The 19,692-nt window shown below is 38.4% G+C and overlaps 1 protein-coding gene and 1 long non-coding RNA gene across 9 annotated transcripts in view; one reads left to right on the plus strand and one right to left on the minus strand.

Moving 5' to 3' along the window:
* The window catches only part of LOC116840474, a 19,523-nt gene extending 792 nt beyond the window's left edge, over positions 1–18,731 (plus strand). The window contains exons 2-3 of one of the 2 annotated variants that reach the window (XR_004377366.1): positions 17,695–17,903; positions 18,527–18,731. This is a non-coding gene — a long non-coding RNA (uncharacterized LOC116840474). Of the gene's footprint in view, positions 1–17,498; positions 17,904–18,526 lie in introns of those variants that run through there. The other variant, XR_004377365.1, reaches the window with a different exon arrangement.
* The window catches only part of LOC116840472 (protein roadkill), a 223,911-nt gene that overhangs the window by 172,917 nt on the left and 31,302 nt on the right, over positions 1–19,692 (minus strand). The window lies entirely within an intron of this gene.

The following is a 19,692-nucleotide window of genomic DNA, read 5'->3' on the forward strand; positions in this document are numbered from 1 at the left end:
GGGGGGGGGGGGGGAATTAATAAAAATCGTCAAGTGCCAAAAATATTGGGACACTAATAACACTTCAGGCAAGAACGAGGTAAAAAAAGAAATAAAAGACAAAAAGACGTGCTGGACTTCGAGCTTTGAATAATTTTCAACAGAATTTCACACAATCCTATGGAAATATAAATATAATAATAATTTTAACGTTCTGAGAGAGCTACGTGGTCGCGGCGAACAACGAACTCCTACGCTCGACGAAATGACGTCTCTCGCGGGATAATGACGTAACGAAGTCACAGGAAATCGCTTATCTCTTTTCTCGGCAAAAGGGCCGACAAAAAATCGGACACTCGCGGGGGCGGTACGGCGCGATAATGGAAGAAGAGGTGAACCCCGAGTATAGAATGACTCCTCTTTGCTGGTAGTGAGAGACGTACCATTTGGCGTCGCCTCGCTTTGTCCGTTGTTCGTGTGTGCGTGTGTGTGCGCGCGCGCGTGTGTGTGTGTGTGTGTCAGTCTCTACGGGGACGTTTACCAATCGCTCCGCGGCGCTAATCGCAGTCCTTGACATATCGAAGTAGGAACCCGTATCAGAAATGCACGCCTCCTCGAATATCGGGAAGCTCCTCGTGTCGTCGCGAAGGCGACCTCACCCCTGCTTATCGGAGGTGGAAACGCGCGCGCGCGCATTCTCTATTCCCTGCCCTCGCTGATTTTTCCCCCGGCGCGCTTGTTATTCATAGGAATAATCCGCGAGCAAGTCCGATGGAAACCTATCGGAAGCCGCGCGGCGAAAACGTTTTGCTTCAGCGTCGGCGTGTCCTCCGACGAGCAGTTCCTTTCTCATAAATAAATGTTACGTCAATCGAGTCGCATCACGCTCTCTTTCTCTCGTTCACTGGAAAAATTTCATCCTCTAGCATACATATCTGACAGAATAATTCAATTGGATGCACCAGTGCGCACCAGTGTTCATCAAGGCCGCCGTCATAGCCGGTCCTTGTGTTTAAAATCGCCTTAATTTTGCATGAATTTGAATATTTACACAAAAAAGGTACTAGAAAATTTATTTGTGGAATACAAAGCTTATATTAATAGAAGTAAATAATGAATAATAGTAAAATAATAATGATAATAAAATAATAATAAAACTTACAAATCAATTTTCAATTATTTTTTCTCATTATAGAAATTTCCCAAAATTTTCCCAGATACACAAAAAAGATTTGAAAATTAATTGATATAAAATTAATTCACAGAAATAAAGTTTATATTTTACAGAAATAAATTTTGTACCCCACAAATAACTTTTTTAGTATTTTTTCTTAGTGTACAATATAAATTCCGATTAGAATGCCCAAATTTGTTCCAAAATTAACCGTCTGCTGACAACGATGGGCTCGAATCCGACCTCAAACACACGTTGCTTGATATGTTCCACAACTTCACGTTGTCAGCAGAGGGTTAATGATTCCATTACAATACCAATTGGAAATCCCATTTCTCACTCAACCATGGATTCTCTGTTTATAGAATAAACTTATAGAATAGATTATGGAACTCTTACGAAACGGCTGATAACAAGATTGAAGGACAAATACATGCTAAGTCGAATGCTTTCTTTGTCATGCACCCCAGTCGAAATTTTGATGTTACTTTGACACTCTTAAGGATAGTTTGCGCCTACTTAGACGGTTTATAGTCTAGGCAAAACCTACTTTGACGATATTGATACTCATTAACTTCTCTTTTGAACCTTTAACTCTACCTTGTTAAAATTTTGACGCTACTTTGACGCTCTTAAAAATAGTTTGAGACTACTTAGATAATCTATAACCTAGGTGAAACCTATTTTGACGATACTGACACTCATTTCCGAGTCGAAATTTTGACCCTATATTAAACCTTGAATTCTATAAAATACATAAATTCTATGTAGGAGCTAAAGCTTCAATAGAGGTTCGCAACTGAACCTACTTTACTTCCTAAGATCCTACTATTATACAATCTACTTTGACGCAAAAGCAAGCGAAAACGGAAATTTCAGACATCATAAGGGTCAAAGTAGGAGTAAATTATATCATTAAAATTAAACCTACTTTGCTATCTTAGCTCCTACTGCGGTGTAGAATTCAAGATTCAAGGGTCAAAATTTCAACTCAGGCAGTACTCTAGAAGCGGACGATATAAGGAAAATAAAAGTGAGAGAGAAAGATAGTGAAAGAGGGAGAGGGCACATTTATCGTGTGATCAGTCCTTTATTCTTCCCAAAAAACAAATTAGACAAAGGAAACATCTTGATCTCTATTGTCCTCTTCTACTAATACTAACTTTATCCCTCCTACAGCAAAGCGCAGTCTATGATACATGACTATGATTTATGGGCTCTGTCTAGAATCGAAACAGAAATACTATGGGAACCTGTGTTTTTTTCAGTCCGTAATGTCGGTAATACTTTTACGGTATTAAGCAGAGAATTCCATTTTCATATCAACTATAATACTCAACAGAATAAAATCTTACGAACCAGCATTTGTTCTGCTATACAAATTTAACTCTCAAGCACATATATCTGACAAAATGCATTCCCGCCTGGAGCATTCTCGCGAACACGTGTGCTCGCTTGCGCACCAGCTTGCGCACCTATCATCATGAAATATTAATTAATTAACCATAAAATACTTCCTACGCGTAGGCTGGCTGTTTATCCTTACTTTCCACGAGGAATAAAACGAGTAATAACAATAAATAATGCAGAAGAATAGGAAGAAAAATAGCGTTGCTAGGTAACCCCCATTACCGCCCGAGAAACCGAACCCGACTCACGAGACGAAGTTACACCCACCACGGTAGTTACCATGACTCCGAGTTGAACCGCGGCAGTCGGAGATTAAGCGTCGGGACTTCCGGGACTTCTGCGAAGGGAGAAAGTGAAGAGGAGTTCCCGGCGCGACGAGGTAAGGCGAGATGAGGTGAGGTGAGGTGAGGTGAGGTGAGGTGAGGCAAGCCGCAGGACGGGGCGAGGAAGGACGAAGAGGTGAGGAGGAACAAAGAGAAGGAAGACGAAGAACGTGTCGACCCGCTGGTGGTGCTGATGGTGGTGGAGGCGCGTCGTAATGCCGGCCAGGGTGGAGAACGAGACGAGCACGTGTGTATGTATGGAAAAGAGAGGGGGCGTGTGTGTGGAAGAGAGCGAGAGGGCAGGCAGGTAAAGGCAGGCAAGCAGGCGCGTGCCACTTAGCTCAGCGTAAAACGCGGTCACAGCCTCGGCACGTCTCGAACCCGCGACGGCGATTCGCGTTCGGCTGCTTCACCGAAACCGCCGGCGTCTCGTGCTTGGAAGACCTTTTTTCGGCTCTCCCGAGAGCGCCTGCGAGAAACCACCGGCGTCCTCTGCTCTTTCTTCTCCTTCTTGCTCTTCCTCCCTCGCTTCGGCGAGACGATCTTTTGATCTCTCTCTCTTTCGTTTCCAAGCGATCGAGCGGGCGGGCGGGCGGGCGGGCGAACGAAAGGCTAAAACGTGCGCTAGCAAAGTGATGAAACTCGGGTAAATATATCGATACCCTGAAGCAAGAACGCCGCGGTGGTATGGTTTTTGTCACACGGAAGCGCGAGGAAGGAAGCCCGGACCAGCGGACTCGGGATCTCGAACGGGAAATTTGAAATTCGACCCCGGGCGAGAAATAGCACCCGAAGGGAGAAATAGAGTCCATTCCCGGCTGTGTACGTTTACTGGGACGCTCTTGCGGGTAATTGAATTTTCTATTCGATCCCCGGGCTGGTGTGTATCCGCAGTTCAGTTGATTGCGGCCTACTCTGAAGAGATATTGCTTCTTCAATCGTCAGATCGCAAGACTGCGTCGCACGTAATTTCGCTCAAAGTTGATTGTCGTCGCGGGAGATCGATCGAAATTGGAACTCGCGCGATCGAAAGTGGCCGCATCATTTGTGATTATTCAGTAGATGGACCAAAACAGGGATGTGTTTATTAACCATTCATTCGGGGCGAAGGAAGAGACAGTGCCTATCGTGTACGAGGCAAACGGGAGGAAGGTCTTTTACGCTGTTTTACGGGCCGGCGACGGCGGCTCGGCTTGCCCCCGAAACCCTCATACCTCGATGCGCCGTCAGAGATATCTCCTTTTCCGCGGTTTTCTCTAATTGAACTAGTTTTCGAACTCACAGTGGCTTTTCGAGGTGCACTCGTGACGACACGGTAACCCTCACAAGCCCCATCGGGCTCTCTCTCTCTCTCTTTGATTTGAAATCGTCCTATATCGAGATTAATTCGGGGAAGAACCGCAAGGGATAAAAATTTACCTTTCTATGAGTACTGATAATAATTTCGTTTTATCTCTATTTCCAGAGTCAAAATTTTGACCCTATATTAAACCTACAATAATATAAATATAAATTCTACAACGCAGCAGGTTAAATTAGCAAAGTAGGTTTAATTCTAATAATGCAATTTATTCCTATTTTAGCTCTGATGTGCGAAATTTCCATTTTTTTTAGCGTCAAAATAAAATGTATTATAGAAATATCAAAACAGGTGTTGAATGAAATAGTGAAGCTGAAAGTAGGATAAAAATTTCAACTCAGATTGTTTTATATATTCCATTTTAATGTGTGATAAATGATAAAATATAATAATAATTTATCTATTTGTTTCGTCCGTTTTATTTCAATGTCAAAATTTTTTTTTATATTTTTTTCTTAATTCCAAAATTATAATATTGTTGAAATTCAAAATTTTGAAATTCTCTTCTAAAAAAATTATATATATGTTGTTTATATGTGAAACAATGATTATTAATTTGAGTATATTAATTTTAAGTGGATCACTGAGAAAAATTATTCAATAAAAAATTGACAAACGAATATTTCCGATCAAAATACCGATAAATTTTTATATCCGATCAAAAAATTTTAAACCAATCAAAAAATTATGAACCAAAATTTCTCATCAGATTTTTCCTGATTGCATACAAAAATTTATCGATATTTTGATCAGAAATATCAGATTGTTAATTTCTTATCGAGTAATTTCTTTTTAGTGATACTAATTTTTTTGTATATACAACCGATAAAACAATATTTTGAAAATATCTGGAAGAATTTCAGGTGAAAATCAAGTGTCGAATTGCATTGGACGCAAATTCGTGCTGTTCTTTCTTCGCAGAGAATTCTTCACAACGACGAGTCGAGATGAGACGAGACGAGACGAGACGAGACGAGACGAGACGAGACGCGACGCGACACGACGCGACGACGAAGAGGCGAAAGTGTTCGTTGCCGAAGTGAAAGCACGGGCCAAAGCGTGGCTCTAAGTGGAATACGGCGAAACAGGAACGGCAACCGCCGTCCGCAACGACGGCATGGGAATCGCCAATAACGACTCGATAGGGGAGAGACACATTGCTGATTCCCCGCGAGTGCGGGCTTACGTCGACGTAACGCGTCCGCGTAACGTCTAACACGGGGATTACTTTCACGGGGATCAATTTCAGACGACCAAAGCGACCTGGCGCGAGCACGGCTATCGCGCGCCACTGAAAATATAACGATAACGAGTTCTCTTCAATATCGACGATAATATATAATCCCACATCATCGATAACCTCTTGCCGACGTCGTCATAATTAATACCGTCAACTCTCTAAAGTACAATCAGTGTATTCTTCAACGGAATGCCACGTAATTGATGATGCAGTTGTAAGTATAGAACTGTAATCAGCAAAATCTCATTGAAAGCATCAATTAATCCTCACAGTTCTCCGGGCAGTTCCGTCGACGTCTTTTACATACAGTCGTTGAATTAAAATTTTCTCATATATATTAAAGGGTATATATAAAATCCCCATCGCGCCACTACAGAGACTTCTTAGATCTTAACTTTTTCTTCAAATCGACTTTCTTTTTTTATTCAGTCGTGTAGAAATCTTTTTTTGTATTAGAAATTGTGAAAAAAAAAAATTATTTATTTTTGGTAAAATTATGCAAAAATATATGATATGATAAGAAAATCAAAATATAAAACCAAAAATGTTATTATTTGCATTAACTTTAGAATCTACTATCAGTAGAACGTTAAGAATTTAGAGTAACAAAGTATAATGATAAAAATGATTATTAATTTAAAATCAAATTAATTTTTATAATATACACAAAAAAAACTAAACGTGCACATATGTGTTCAGCATTTCTAAAAATACTAACTTCTTTCTTATACACGAGATTTCGAAATCGAGTATTAATACATTAAGTTTTCGATTTTAAATAATCTCATGTTCAATTTTAGATTTCCCCTCTCACGCAATCCGTCTCGCGATTTATTTAGAGCCGCGCGTTCGCTTCTATCTCGACGCTTCTATCACTTTCCTATTATCCGCCGCCAAAGTGCCTCTCACAAATCTCCAATTTTAAAGTACCGATTTTGAAACGAGACATCGCGTGTTTCTTTTTACCCGAATGGTCAAATGGAGCGTCGTGGGCGTGCTTCCCCTCGGAAATACGGGGCGTTATTCGACGTATCGGTGAGGATGTGCAATTTATGAAATTGTGTATCGCGATGCGATCTTCTTCAAAAATCGCAATGAATGCGATATATCGCATCACAATTTTTCATCACAAATATGATTTTAAATCGCGCGCAATTTTTTATCGCAAACGAGATGTTATATCACTAACGCGATTTTTAATCATAAGGGAACTTGGGACATGATAGGGACCGTAATGTTTAAATAAATATTAATATATTAAAAATAAATAAATCAATTCTCTGCACTGCATAAAAATATTCTTTGCAATGTTTATTATAAAGAAACAAAGGTTTTACTGTGAAAGAATATAGTTAAAAATGAAAGTGTAATGAAGTTAAATAACTTAAATCAAAATCCCCTTCACTTAAACCGAATAAACAATATTCAGTTTAAATGAGAAGAATTTTTATTTAAGTAATTAAATCGTAAAAGTCAACAGTACCCACCTAATAATATACATAAATATTTATTAATTTTTAAATATTTTTCCTTTAGTGTCTCTAGTTCTTTAGTGTCATATAAAATATCATTAATTGTCGCGCGATATTTGCACAGACAACTAAAATGACGAGTGATCTTGAATTGCGGGCATAATTTCGAGTCACAGACGCGATTTTGCTATAAATGTCCAGTTAAGTGTCGCATTGCTTGCGATATATCGCAAAATCGCACATCCCGCGTCGCGCCATAAGCAACCCCATACACACGCGCGCACACACATACGCACACACAGTCTACTCTCTACCCACGCTCGATCCGCGTCGCGGAGGGAATCGTTCGGTATCGCTCGCTCATTCGTTCTTTCGCTCGGTGTATCTTCTCGAAGACGACGGCGATGTCCTACATTCGGGACGCGCGCGAGGCTCCCGCCGCTCTGCCTGCCCCTCTTTTCCACCGGTTTCTGGCCCCGGTTATATTTAGTCGATATTTCATCCGTTTCGCGCCGAAGCCGGTCAAAGCTGATTATTGCGCCAGTTCGAGCCACTCGCTCGGAAGGAATCCCGCGATCGGCCATCCCGATCTAGCGCCCGATCGATTCACCGAGCCAGCCCACGCAAACGTCGGCGAACGTCCGCTGTCTCTCTCTCTCTCTCCCCCTCTTCTTCCCCTCTCTCCCTTTCTCTCTGTCTCTCTCTTTGTCTCTGTCCCGCGTTGCCAACGAGTACGACGCGATTAGCAAATGTCAACGAGACGCCACAATGGGGGAAGAGATTAATCAGTCGCGATTATTGCGGTCGCTGAATTTCGATTGCGTCGACGTTACGAATTGGTAAAAAATCGGGAGAATAAAGAGGAGGAAATGACGGTTGCAGTTGCGAAATCGGCAGATGATTTAGCAGGCAGGTATACTGGCGAGCCGGCGTCAATGTGAGCGTATGTACGTGCGGTGGAGGGAAGATTGCAACACGCTTATGAATTTCAATACATCTCCCCGATATCCAATGGGAAAATTTATTTTTTGGAAATCACTGAGTCAATTTCTATTGAATACACAATGATGAATCCCAAAATTTATTAGAAGCAAAGTGTTGTAGTTAATCTTCCATTGACTATCTGTCAAACTGTACATGCGTTTGCAAAACGGCTGAAACACTTTTAGCGCTAAAACATCAAGCGGCTATTTTTTATCCTTCTCATCTTTTTTAATTAATTTTATTTCTCGTGGCAGGATTTTGAAATTTTCTAATTTTTAATCAAATACGTTCATTCTTTGATAGAGTATTCAGATCGTGTCTACGATTGATACGAGAAACAAGATATTAATTTAAAGTGAAAACGGCCAAAAAGTAATTTTTTATCCCTTGCCGTTTAATGTCTACCTCGCGTATCGCTTTAGTCAATTCTATAAACCAAATTTTTAGTACTTATTATTAGTGTATTCGGTATATAAAAATATAACTAACTGTTCTACGGATGAATATACACTTTTCAAATATCCCGATCGATTTGGATTTTTAAATAGATGAAATAAAAATTTTATCATTATTTATAATTTAATTCAAAAGTAAAATTTTTACCCTTTATCGTCGAGTCCACTTCGCGTTTCACTCGGTTTTGTAAACCAAATGTTTATTAGTATATTCAGTGTAAAAGTATAACAATGTAACTATACTGAAAGAAAATAATAGTTGATTTAACTGAAATTATAATTATCTTTGGCCCTAATCATATTTTTATTGTAAAATGATAATAATAACACACATATAAAGTCATCATCACTAACATTATATTACAATTTAATAGGAAAAAATGGTTTTCTTGACTATAACTTATAGTAATTGCTTCTCTGAGTGATTATAGTTACAAATACTAAACTTTTTTTTTCTATATGTTCTACGAATAAGCATATGGGCCAATTTTTCCAATCTCCCAAACTAACTAACAGTTAAATCATATGCCTGTCTTTGCCTAATTTACAGAAAAAACAGACATATGATTTAACTGTTAGTTAACTTACCAAGAGGTTGGAGAAATCGATCCTAGATATCCCAATTCTATCAATTCAGGCTCTTCTCGGCCGCAAAAATGAGGTAATCTCGCGCCCCTGAGAAAAAACGGTGGCTCAAGGCTCGATGACAAGACACATTTGTAAAACATCCTTAGATAACGTCGCGTTGTATAAGTGTCATGAGCCTCTAATACGACTCGAGCCTTGGCCCTATTATTTCTCGAGTACCCTTTAGACGATGCCGTTAGATGAGCGCGGCGTCACGATACTTTTACTTAGGACCGCTCGTTTCTCGCTTTGTCTACGTGTCGCCAAGACGAGAGGTGGCCCGCTTTCGCGGCCTGAATATGGAAAAAATTGTCACCTTATCCGGCGCAAGATCGATGGACTGTCGAGCCACGAGGGGGTGATAGGGAGGAGGGGGGGAGAAGCAATAATAATACTACCTGTGCATGCATCGTGTGCGCTCTTTCGCTCCGTTTGCACGCTGAGATTTATGCATGTTGAGGGTCGCTTGGAAACGTCAGTTCGTCGAGGGCGGTGCCAGAGCTTTCCCGCATGTTATCGCCTCCTTCGCCGAATCAAAGATCAATACACACGAATGATTTCGCCACCTGACACTATATGAGCGACCAGCCGTAACTCGCGACCGTAAATACATCTAGGGCTGTGTAATTTTGCGATATCTCGCAAGCACTGCGATTTTCTCTTTTCTTGAATCGCAATTCGATTGAATCTTTATCGCAAAATCGCGCTCATGATATGAAATCACATTTGCAATCCAAAATCACATGCCACACAAAATCATATTTACAAGAAAGTATCGTCATTCATTAAATGCTTATACAGGATGCTTCAGACTCTCGTCCGCAATTTTTGTGGAGTGAATAGGTCGGGAATTTTATGTAGCAAAATCAAAGACATGTTCTTTTGCTTTTAGACAACAGAGTTTTCTGTAATACTCTTTTGTTGTGCAAATTCAACATTTTCTCTATTTGCTTGTAATAGTCTGAAAACGGCGGTAAATTCGAGAGTTTCGTCCTTGAGAACGCGATAGTAATTTCTGATAGTGGTTCTCAATTGATAAATAATTTTTTCTGATAATCCACATTCGATTGATTTTTTGGTCTAACAAAAAAAGTTGTAAAACTTTGTCTGCAAAACTACATTTAGGTATTATTATGCACTGACACCATTCGACGATTACAAGTGCACGCCGCGATTACATCGTCCACGCGAGTCTGAAATCGCGATTTCGTAATCTGTTGTGAAGAGAAGATCTCGTGAAGACAGGTAGAGAGAATTCGGACGAGGTGACGTCGCGAGCGACGTGTACGACATATAGTCGTTTGCATAAAGTTTGCGACACTTTCTTTTCGGCAAATTTATGAGCACGTAAAATTAACGAGACTGTGAATTTCTGAATACGAGCAGATTGAGAGCTCAAAGTACCAAGTGTCCAAAATTATTTTACAAGTAGAACTGTATATCATTGTCACTGTATATTATTCTGTATCAAATGTATATCACATCAACTGTGATTGAATATCATTATGCTGTATAAACTCGTAAAAAAATGTCGCAAATTTTATAAAAAATACTACTCACTCTCTCTCCGATAGATTGATATACGTAACTTTACAGCAGCTTTAAATACATTAAATCCGCCTCGAAAATCAACATTGAGTTATTGACCTTGTGATTGGTCAGATCGCATTCATATTTATCATATACAATGATGAAATAGAAATACGAAAAGAAAAAAACACGAAAAATTTATCAAAATTTGTACCGAACTATACAGGGTGTCTCAGCTCAATTTCACAATCTGTCATAAGAACGTGGAACAAATTGAGATAAACAATCCAATACCGTTTTGCGAAAATCGCAATAATGATCGAAATATTAATTGATTTGTGAATGATCATACACGATATGATAAATGAGCTGTAGTGACGACGTGTGCTTGTATATTAGGTTAAACTAAGCGAAAAGAATCCTCTACAATTCGTAAATAACGGCGTAAATTTTTAATTATCAATCAAAATAAATTGTCGCACGATTTTACGCGATAATATACCAATCTTCTCTAATTAAAAATTAATGGTAGAGGGTTTTTTTGTTCAGTTTGATCTAATGTATAAGCCCGCGAAGGCAGACGTCGGATATTACACAGCTCATTTACCGTCTGGATCTTAATCAGATTCCAAAGTTTTTTTTCTATGCGGAATGTACAGTCGGTTGCAAATCGATTTGCACACCTTTCATCGAACGAAACTGCAACGCCTCGACTTTTCAGAATCACTTGCAAATCACCGTTGACGTGCGTGCATTGTAATCAGTTATGACAGTATAGAGGCCAACATTTTGGTGACGCTCGGAAGAAAGAATTTATCTTAAATTAAGCGAGCATTATTCCGAGAAGTAATTTCTCCATATCTGTGCGTGATCGATTACTGCGCGTACACTGAGAAAAAAATGTATGATATTTGGAACTATAATGGCATAGTAAAAAGATTATAGTTAGGAATATAATTTTTATAGTAAATATTACTATAATATTTGTAATATTTACAATATGAGCATAGTATAACTGACCCGTGTAAAATTTTTACCAAGAATTATAATTATTTGAAATAAAAACTATAGTAAGGTAGCAAATATTGAATGGTAAGAGAAATTAACTATTTTATATAATCAATACAATTGGAATATTTGGCAAATATAGGTACATGTAACTATATTCCCAAAAGATACTTTACCATATATATAAAGTAATAAGATGGTGACTATAAATCTGGGTTTATTCTACTATAACTTCATGTTTAGATGAACTATAAATATATGTTTGAGGCCAAAAAACGAACTATAAAATATAGTGAGATTATAGTTATTCCAACTATTTTTTTCTCTCAGTGTGGAGTAAACCAAACGGCGGTGACTTTCGCAATTCTGACAGCTTGAGACGTTGCAAAGCAACACCCCGATAAAGAGTACTACGCCACCGATTTGCGACCGACTGTACAGGCGAACGCTCGCGCTCGGATTCTCGCCGGCGACGTGCGCAAAACAAAATAGACTGCACATTCGAGCGCGCGTCCCGCCGCGACCTCCGTTATTCGCGCGCATCCCGACCCGCAGCGTACGAGCCGGGTCTACGTCTCTCCGCCTACGTTACGCGCGATCGTCTAGAGCGGAATCCGTGTCGCGTGTTAGATCCATACGGGAGAGCGCGAGGCGGACTTAATCCGTTCACCAAAAATCGCGCGCACGCCGCGGAGTACGGTGTCAGGGTATCATCGTCGGGTCGACTTCTCTCTCTCTCTCTTCCCCCCCTCCTCCTCCGCTCTCTCCCTCCCTCCCTCCCCCTCCTGCCCATCCTCCTTCTCACCGCAACCCGCCGAAGTAGGCGGGCGCGCGAGGTAGGTAGGTTAAAGTAGGTAAATAGCCTGCCGGTGACCCGTCACCTGCGTTCTCGTTCTATAGAGAGCAATCTCTCTCTCTCTCTCTCTCTCTCTCTCTCTCTCTCTCTGTTTCTCCCTCGCTCCACCTCGTCCTCTCAGTGGGAGGAAAACGGCGCGAAGATAGCGGCCCACTACCGCGCGACGCCAGAAGCGGACGTTCTGCGGCGCGTTCCCGTTCCGGAAGGCAGGAACGGGAATCCGATCGGGCGGCTGAGTGCCGTCCGTCTGTTCGTTATTTCGCTTCGCTCTTCGTCTTTCATTATCGGCGATCTAGCGAGGAAGTAATCGTATCGGCGGCGCGACAATCTATGCGCATAGATTGACCCCGTCGTTCCTGCCTCTCTGTCCTGCCTGTCTCTATCTCCCTTCCCTCCCCCTCCCTCGCCGGCGAAATGACACATTTCGCTCGACTGACTGACCGACGGACTAACTCACGGAAGGACATCAGAGCCGGTTGTCGCGATCGCGGAACGTAACCGCGATTGTGATTACGGCGGAATCTTGACAGACGACAATTATGTAAAAACGCCTCCGGAGAGTTAAGAATCTTTTTTTCAACAGGCCCTCATTCCCCCCTTCCTCTTGGCAGCCGGTCGCGCGTTATATGACTGAAGAATTAACAGATCCATCAAACGAATTTGACGTGTTTAGAGCGGAAATCAGGTGGGAAACGGGACTTTGAGTCAATCGGGAAAATGTAACTTGCATTGAGAAAAAATGTTTGGTACTTGTAACTATAATCACATAGAGGAATATTTACTAAAAGTTATGATCGAGAAAAGTAAAACTACCTATTAAATTCTACTGTAATGTTAGTAATAACGATCTTATATGCATCCCAAGTAAAAATGTAACTAACTGACCTCAGTCAAAAGCTAACTAGTAACTAGCTAGTACAGGCTATATTAAATTGTCTGGCTCATTACCAATTCACTATTGGTTGATTATTCAACGAAATATGTAGAATTAGATATGGAATCTAGAATAGATTAAATATGGAATACATTATATATTAGATTATATTCTATTAGATATCTAATAGAAATAGAACCGATAGAATAGATATCTAGAATTAGATGTCTAAGGTTTAGCCATGAAATATGATAAAATAGAGCCGAGGTATATACATATACATACATACATATATATATATATATATATATATATATATAAATCCGGATATATTTAAGGATGATGATAATTTAGATGATGCTGTCTATTGAAAAATATATAATTCAGCTACTGTATCATCATTAGCATATTACAATTAAGATTGAGATTACGTTAACTTCATAAAAATGTTAAAGAAAATAGAATTGAGCGTTACATTACTATCTAGCAACTACTTATCTCATACTCAACTGTAATCTCAACTGTAATCTCGTTTGTTTAATCATTAGCTAATTTACTTATTTAGCCACTAGAAGTTAACATTTGGTCGATGGACTTGCTCCCAGATCAAATCTAATCTAAGTTAGATCTAACCTAATTATTGTCTCGTAATGATGTTAAATAAAAATTTATTATCTCGTGGCTAAACACCAACGAAGTCCAATCTCTACCAAGATATGTTACTGTACTACCATTTTACTACAGAAAATATATTTAACGTCAAAAATTATCATAATTTTAGATAAATTAATCATTTTCTTTCTCTCAGTGTATAATTTCAATATAGCTCAAACACTTTTTCCGATGCAATTTGAAACGCGACCGATGGCCCAATAAAAATTTTTTTTTTCCATTGATTCACGGATATTAAATTTGCGCATTGGATAATCCGAGCTGCATCGAATAAAATATTCAACCATTTTCAAACCGCCAAGATAAACAGATATACGTAAATATGGCAGCAACTTTATTAGTCGATTTTTTTGCAAAAGTTATATCCCTTATGAATATTCCTTATGATCCTTTATATTTTATATAAAGGATCATTATCACATAGAATAACCAAACAAAATATAATAAAAAATATGGAAAAATACGAAAAAGATTGCTCTATTTCTATCATTTTATGAATGAAAATTGCATTTTATTCAATCATAATGGAGAATAATAATAGAAGATTTCGAGAAACTTGAAAATTTACTTTACTATTACTAAATCAGTTTTTTGTTCTATTTCTTAATTATAATATTATTCTAATTTTTATGAAACTCAGGGAAAAGTATTTATGTTTTAAAAGGACCATTTCGCGATTTTGTACTCACCATTCCTCTCAAGATGCTAAAAAAGCACATAAACAACATATCCCTGTGGCCATATAATCTCGGTCTCTTCTACTTTAAAAGCGAAGAAAAAATTTCTGTTCGGTTAACTGAATGGAGGCCAGGTAAAAAAAACTCGCTGACGAGAAATAATATCTCTGTTACTGTGATCGGAAACATTCGTCTGAACATTCGGCTGCATTAAAACTCGGCCGAGATAACTGAGAGCGACTCGTTCTCAGCAGAAATCTTCTATAGAAATCTTTCTGTTCGTCACAACAACCATATTTTTCATTTGGTCTTCAAATAACAGAGAATTCAGTTACACTAACAGAGCTGCTTTCTCCGTGTGGAAACATCCCGTTTGGAGTAGTCGAATCGACTCTCGTCGTCAGCCTGCGGCGGATCACGCCGGGATCTTAATTTGCAGATGACTTCTGTTGCCATTAAACGATCGTGAAGCCGAAGTCGATTTCGCGCGTGCCTCACTTGTCTATGATAAGCGGAGAGAAAGTGCGGCTGGTCAGGGACAGAGCGACGCAACTAAACGCAATTACGTCACCTGGCCCCGCGCGTGTGTGCCGCGATTTAGCAGGCAACGTAAAATAGGTTTTAATTTCGCGGATGGATCGCGGCGATTGTTCTTAACCGGCTCCCGCCGGCAATGAAACGTTTTTATCGCGCTTCTCGTCTCTATGACTCTCATGCACGCACACATACAATCTCATATCGCGTGAATGCGCGCGCGCGTACATCGTAAACCGCATCATAAAACCATAATATCCGTACACACGCGCGTGCACACACACATACACAGAACACAGTCCGTAGTACTGTGAGAGCAAAAATATTTAAAAAATAAGAAATATTTATTCAGCGGATCCTAAATATTGATTTTAATTTAAATTCTTTTGCTCTCTCTCTTAAACAGTAAGAGTAGACAACAGCTGTTATAAGAAGCTAAGATTTTAAGAAAATATATATATTTATATATATATTTTACACTTAAAAAAATATATATACATATATTTTTTAAGTGTAAAATATTTTATATTACTATAGGTAAATATGTTATTAATGCCCAATAAATATTTCCCGAATAAATATTTCTTATTTCTTAGATATTTTTTTCTCTTAGTGAACATGGAAAGGAAAATTATTTCCAATTGCAAATAAATTTGGTTTATTTATAAGCACTGGAAGAAAAAAATTAAAAATATTAGTTTAGTGGTCGTTACATACTGAGAAAAAAATGTTTAATATCTGTAATTATAATAACGTAGAGAAATTATTATAAATTATTAATTAAGAAAATCATTTTTCATTAAATTCTACTAATATTAGTAAGTGTAACCTTATGTTACTATTATTATTTTCATATTAAAACAATCAAAAAATATGATTGGGCCAAAAATAACTTTATAACTCTATAATTTTAATAAAATCAACAATTTTTTTCTCTCAGTATAATAATACATTTACTTGAATTCAAATGCTTTTATTTCAACAGAATAAACAATTGCTTTCATAAGAAGGTTTTAACCAGTTCACTGGTGATCTGAAACCATCGTTTTGTGCAAAAATTTGTAAGAGCGAATGACGTATTTTATATGAAAGGTTATCTATAAAAGGTTTTTTGGTTCGCTGATTAACAAATACAAAATCGAAATTACAAAATTCAAAATGGCGGATCCAATATGGCGGTTTCAAATGGCTAACTTCGATATTTCATTATGGATACGTATCAAACTCAATATGTGCATGTTTTTTTTCAGTCACGGATGACGAATACAAAGTCAAAAATACAAAAAAACTTTTAATAAAAAAATGGAGTGTAAAATCCTCCACGTGCCGCACTCTGGGATCATAATATTTCACCAGCTAATTACGAAGAATAAACATAATGGAATACCATTAGTCACTAGAAGGAATCATATTGAGTCTGCCATGTTGGATCCGCCATTTTAAATTTTGTAATTTCGACTTTGTGTTTGTCATCAGTGATCGAAAAAACATGCACATATCAAGTTTGACACATATCCACAATAGAATATCAAAGTCAGCCATTTGCGATGTTGGATCCGCCATTATAAATTTCCCAAATTTGACTCCATATTCATAATCAGGCCCAAAAACCTTACTAACAAGTAAACCCAAAAGTTACACTCCGATTTCTTTCTAATTTGGCACAAATGTAGAAGTACAAAAAATATTTAGGTTATATTTTTTCACTTTGGCTCACTTTGAATTTTACGAGTTTCAATTTTATAACTTTTTAATGTTCTCACTCTTATCATCAACAACAATACAATCAAATCAAGTACAACAAAAATGTATAAGAAATAAAATTGAATACAAAATATAGTTAAATAATTTTAACAAAATCGGCATAACTGTGACACGAACCATTCTAAATTTCTTTAGCCGAGATTCCAACCGAAATATTTCAAATCTGTGCTAAATTAGTCAAAAATGGTTCGAATCTCGGCCAAACCGAGAAATTATTTGTATAAATAATTTTCTTTCAATTTTTTACATGTTTTGTTTAAACATTTTATTATTTATAAGTAATATGATATGTATAAATAATTTTACACATTTGACTTTATATTCATAATCAGCAAACCAAAAACACCTATATCTTGTATTCAATTTTATTTCTTATGCATTTTTGTTGCATTTGATGATAGGATTGAGAACATTAAAAAGCTATATAAACTGCCCGCGAAACTCAAAGTGGGCCAAAATGAAAAAATATGACCTAAATATTTTTTCTATTTCTATATTCTACATTTCATTTTTCATTCTATTTTTCATTTGTGCCAAATTAGAAAGAAATCGGAGTGTCACTTTTGGGTTTACTTGTAAGTCGTGTGCAAATTCGTTGAAAAGTAGCAGTTATTCAAGGTGCATATATGTGTGCCATTACCAATGAACTGGTTAAGAAAATATATTTTCTTATTTGAAAAATATTTTACACATATTGGTGTATAAATAAATCTATTATTAATACACCCATCGAATAAATGTTTCTCATTTCCTAGATATTTTTTCTCCCAGTACACCCACTGTAACGCAAACGAGATCTCGTCGATTGTCCGCCAACGACGACGAGGGCGGCGACGGCGGCGGCAATAACAACAACAATGGTCGCGATGGTGGTCGGGAGATCGTCATGCAGGGCGGACGTCTAGGTCGCTCGATACCGCAACGCTATGGAGATCGTGCGCGAGACGGCGCGTTATAGGCGCAGGTAGGTTAACAGATTAACAGTTTCTATATCTCGAGGGCAGTTTAACAACGGAACCAGGCCAGCGGAGCGGAGCGGTTACAGCGAGCCGCCCGTCATCGTCGTCGTCGTCATCGTCGTCATCGTCTCGATCCGCGTTCTCGCGGCCTTCCTCGCGGCCGAAAATTTGGCCGAGCGCGTGTTGCGAACGATGATGATGCCTCAACGAACGAGGGTCCTTCGCGATTTTTGCGGGCTTTTATTGAGAGAGAGAGGGAGATGAGTGAAATCCGCACCGGTTTGAAACACCTGGAGGTTACGTGTCAGAATAAGCCCGCAGTTTGCCTCTGACTTCTCACGTCGACCGCGCGAGAAACGGAGGATATCTCGTGCTCTTATCGCGCGCTTAAGATCGGGAATATAATTGTAATACAAATATACAGAGACGCTTACGCTTCTTAGATGACAAACGACCGTGTCCTGATAAAGGAGAGAAAGAAAGAAAACAGAGAGAGAAAAGGGAAAAACAACGTCAAATGACGAGATCGTGATGATTGATTTCGCGGCCTCTTGGCCTTCGTCAAAGCAAAGAAATATTCATTGCGAATGTTGGTGTTCCATTAATCAAAATAATTTGTCATCCGTAGGACGGGATGATATGGATAGAGCGACGACGACGACGTCGGCGGTGTCTACGGTTCATGAACGAGTGAAGTAGGAAGTGGCGGCGTACACCACCGTATCTGAATGCAAAGTGCCGTATTATTCAAATCGGTGGCTGTCAAAGCAGCAAGACGAGGATGAAGAGGAGGAGAGAAGAAACGAGTTGGAGGAAAACAAAGAAAAAAAAAAGAAGAACTCAGATAGATTTTTATGATTATTATGATGCGAGATAATCGATGATAGAAAATTTATAATTCTTTTAATTATTTATATGTAGTAGATATATTGTGTGTGTATGTGTGTGTTGAATGAATTATTAAACTTATATTATATAATGGAAATATTTTGCTGTATTGATGCAGCAACAAATTTGCTAAAAGTTAAACTGAGATTTATATATTACATTTAAGAGAATGCCGTACTTGAAAACTTTACCGACGAAATACTGACTTTTTCCGCAAAGTTTACGTCATATCAGTTGCGCAGAATTACATGCGCTTTTACACACTGAAAGTGCAACAATGAATCGCAGCATTGCTCGATATATAACGAAAACGATAAAAAATTTTAAAAATGACATCTCGCGTTGTCAGTTGGTAAATATTTACTCGATACAAAAGTTCTGCAGCATGTATACCGTAAGTGTGTTTGCTCCGTTAACGAAAATTTCAAGCAATATTTGTGTTTTTACAACTGAACTTAGAGAAGCTCATAAATACACGAAAAGTTTGCAGAAAGATTTGCGTGGTTATATTTCCTGCTAGCATAATAAAACAAAGCAGCATATATTTATGGACAGAGTGTCCCAGACTCTCCTTCGAAATTTTTTTGGGAACGTAGAATGGATCGAGCTGAACATACCGTGCGTGATCATTCACTAATCTTCTTTAATTAATATCTCGACTATTTGCGAATATCGCAAAACAGTATACGGCTTTTATGTTCATCTCAATCCGTTTTCACAAAAATTGCAGAGGAGAATCAAGGACACCCTGTATATACAAAAAATACACGGAAAGAATAGTACCCAGATAGACAAATGTACGTAAATTTGACAGCAACTTTACCAGTCGATTTGTGAAGGTTTGCATTCTTTATGAATGATTTATATGACACTAATATTCTACTACACGGAATGATGGGATAAAAA

Source organism: Odontomachus brunneus, unplaced genomic scaffold, assembly GCF_010583005.1.
Source record: "Odontomachus brunneus isolate Ranch 3 - 2012 unplaced genomic scaffold, Obru_v1 Obru_scaffold_010, whole genome shotgun sequence".
Taxonomy (NCBI): domain Eukaryota; kingdom Metazoa; phylum Arthropoda; class Insecta; order Hymenoptera; family Formicidae; genus Odontomachus; species Odontomachus brunneus.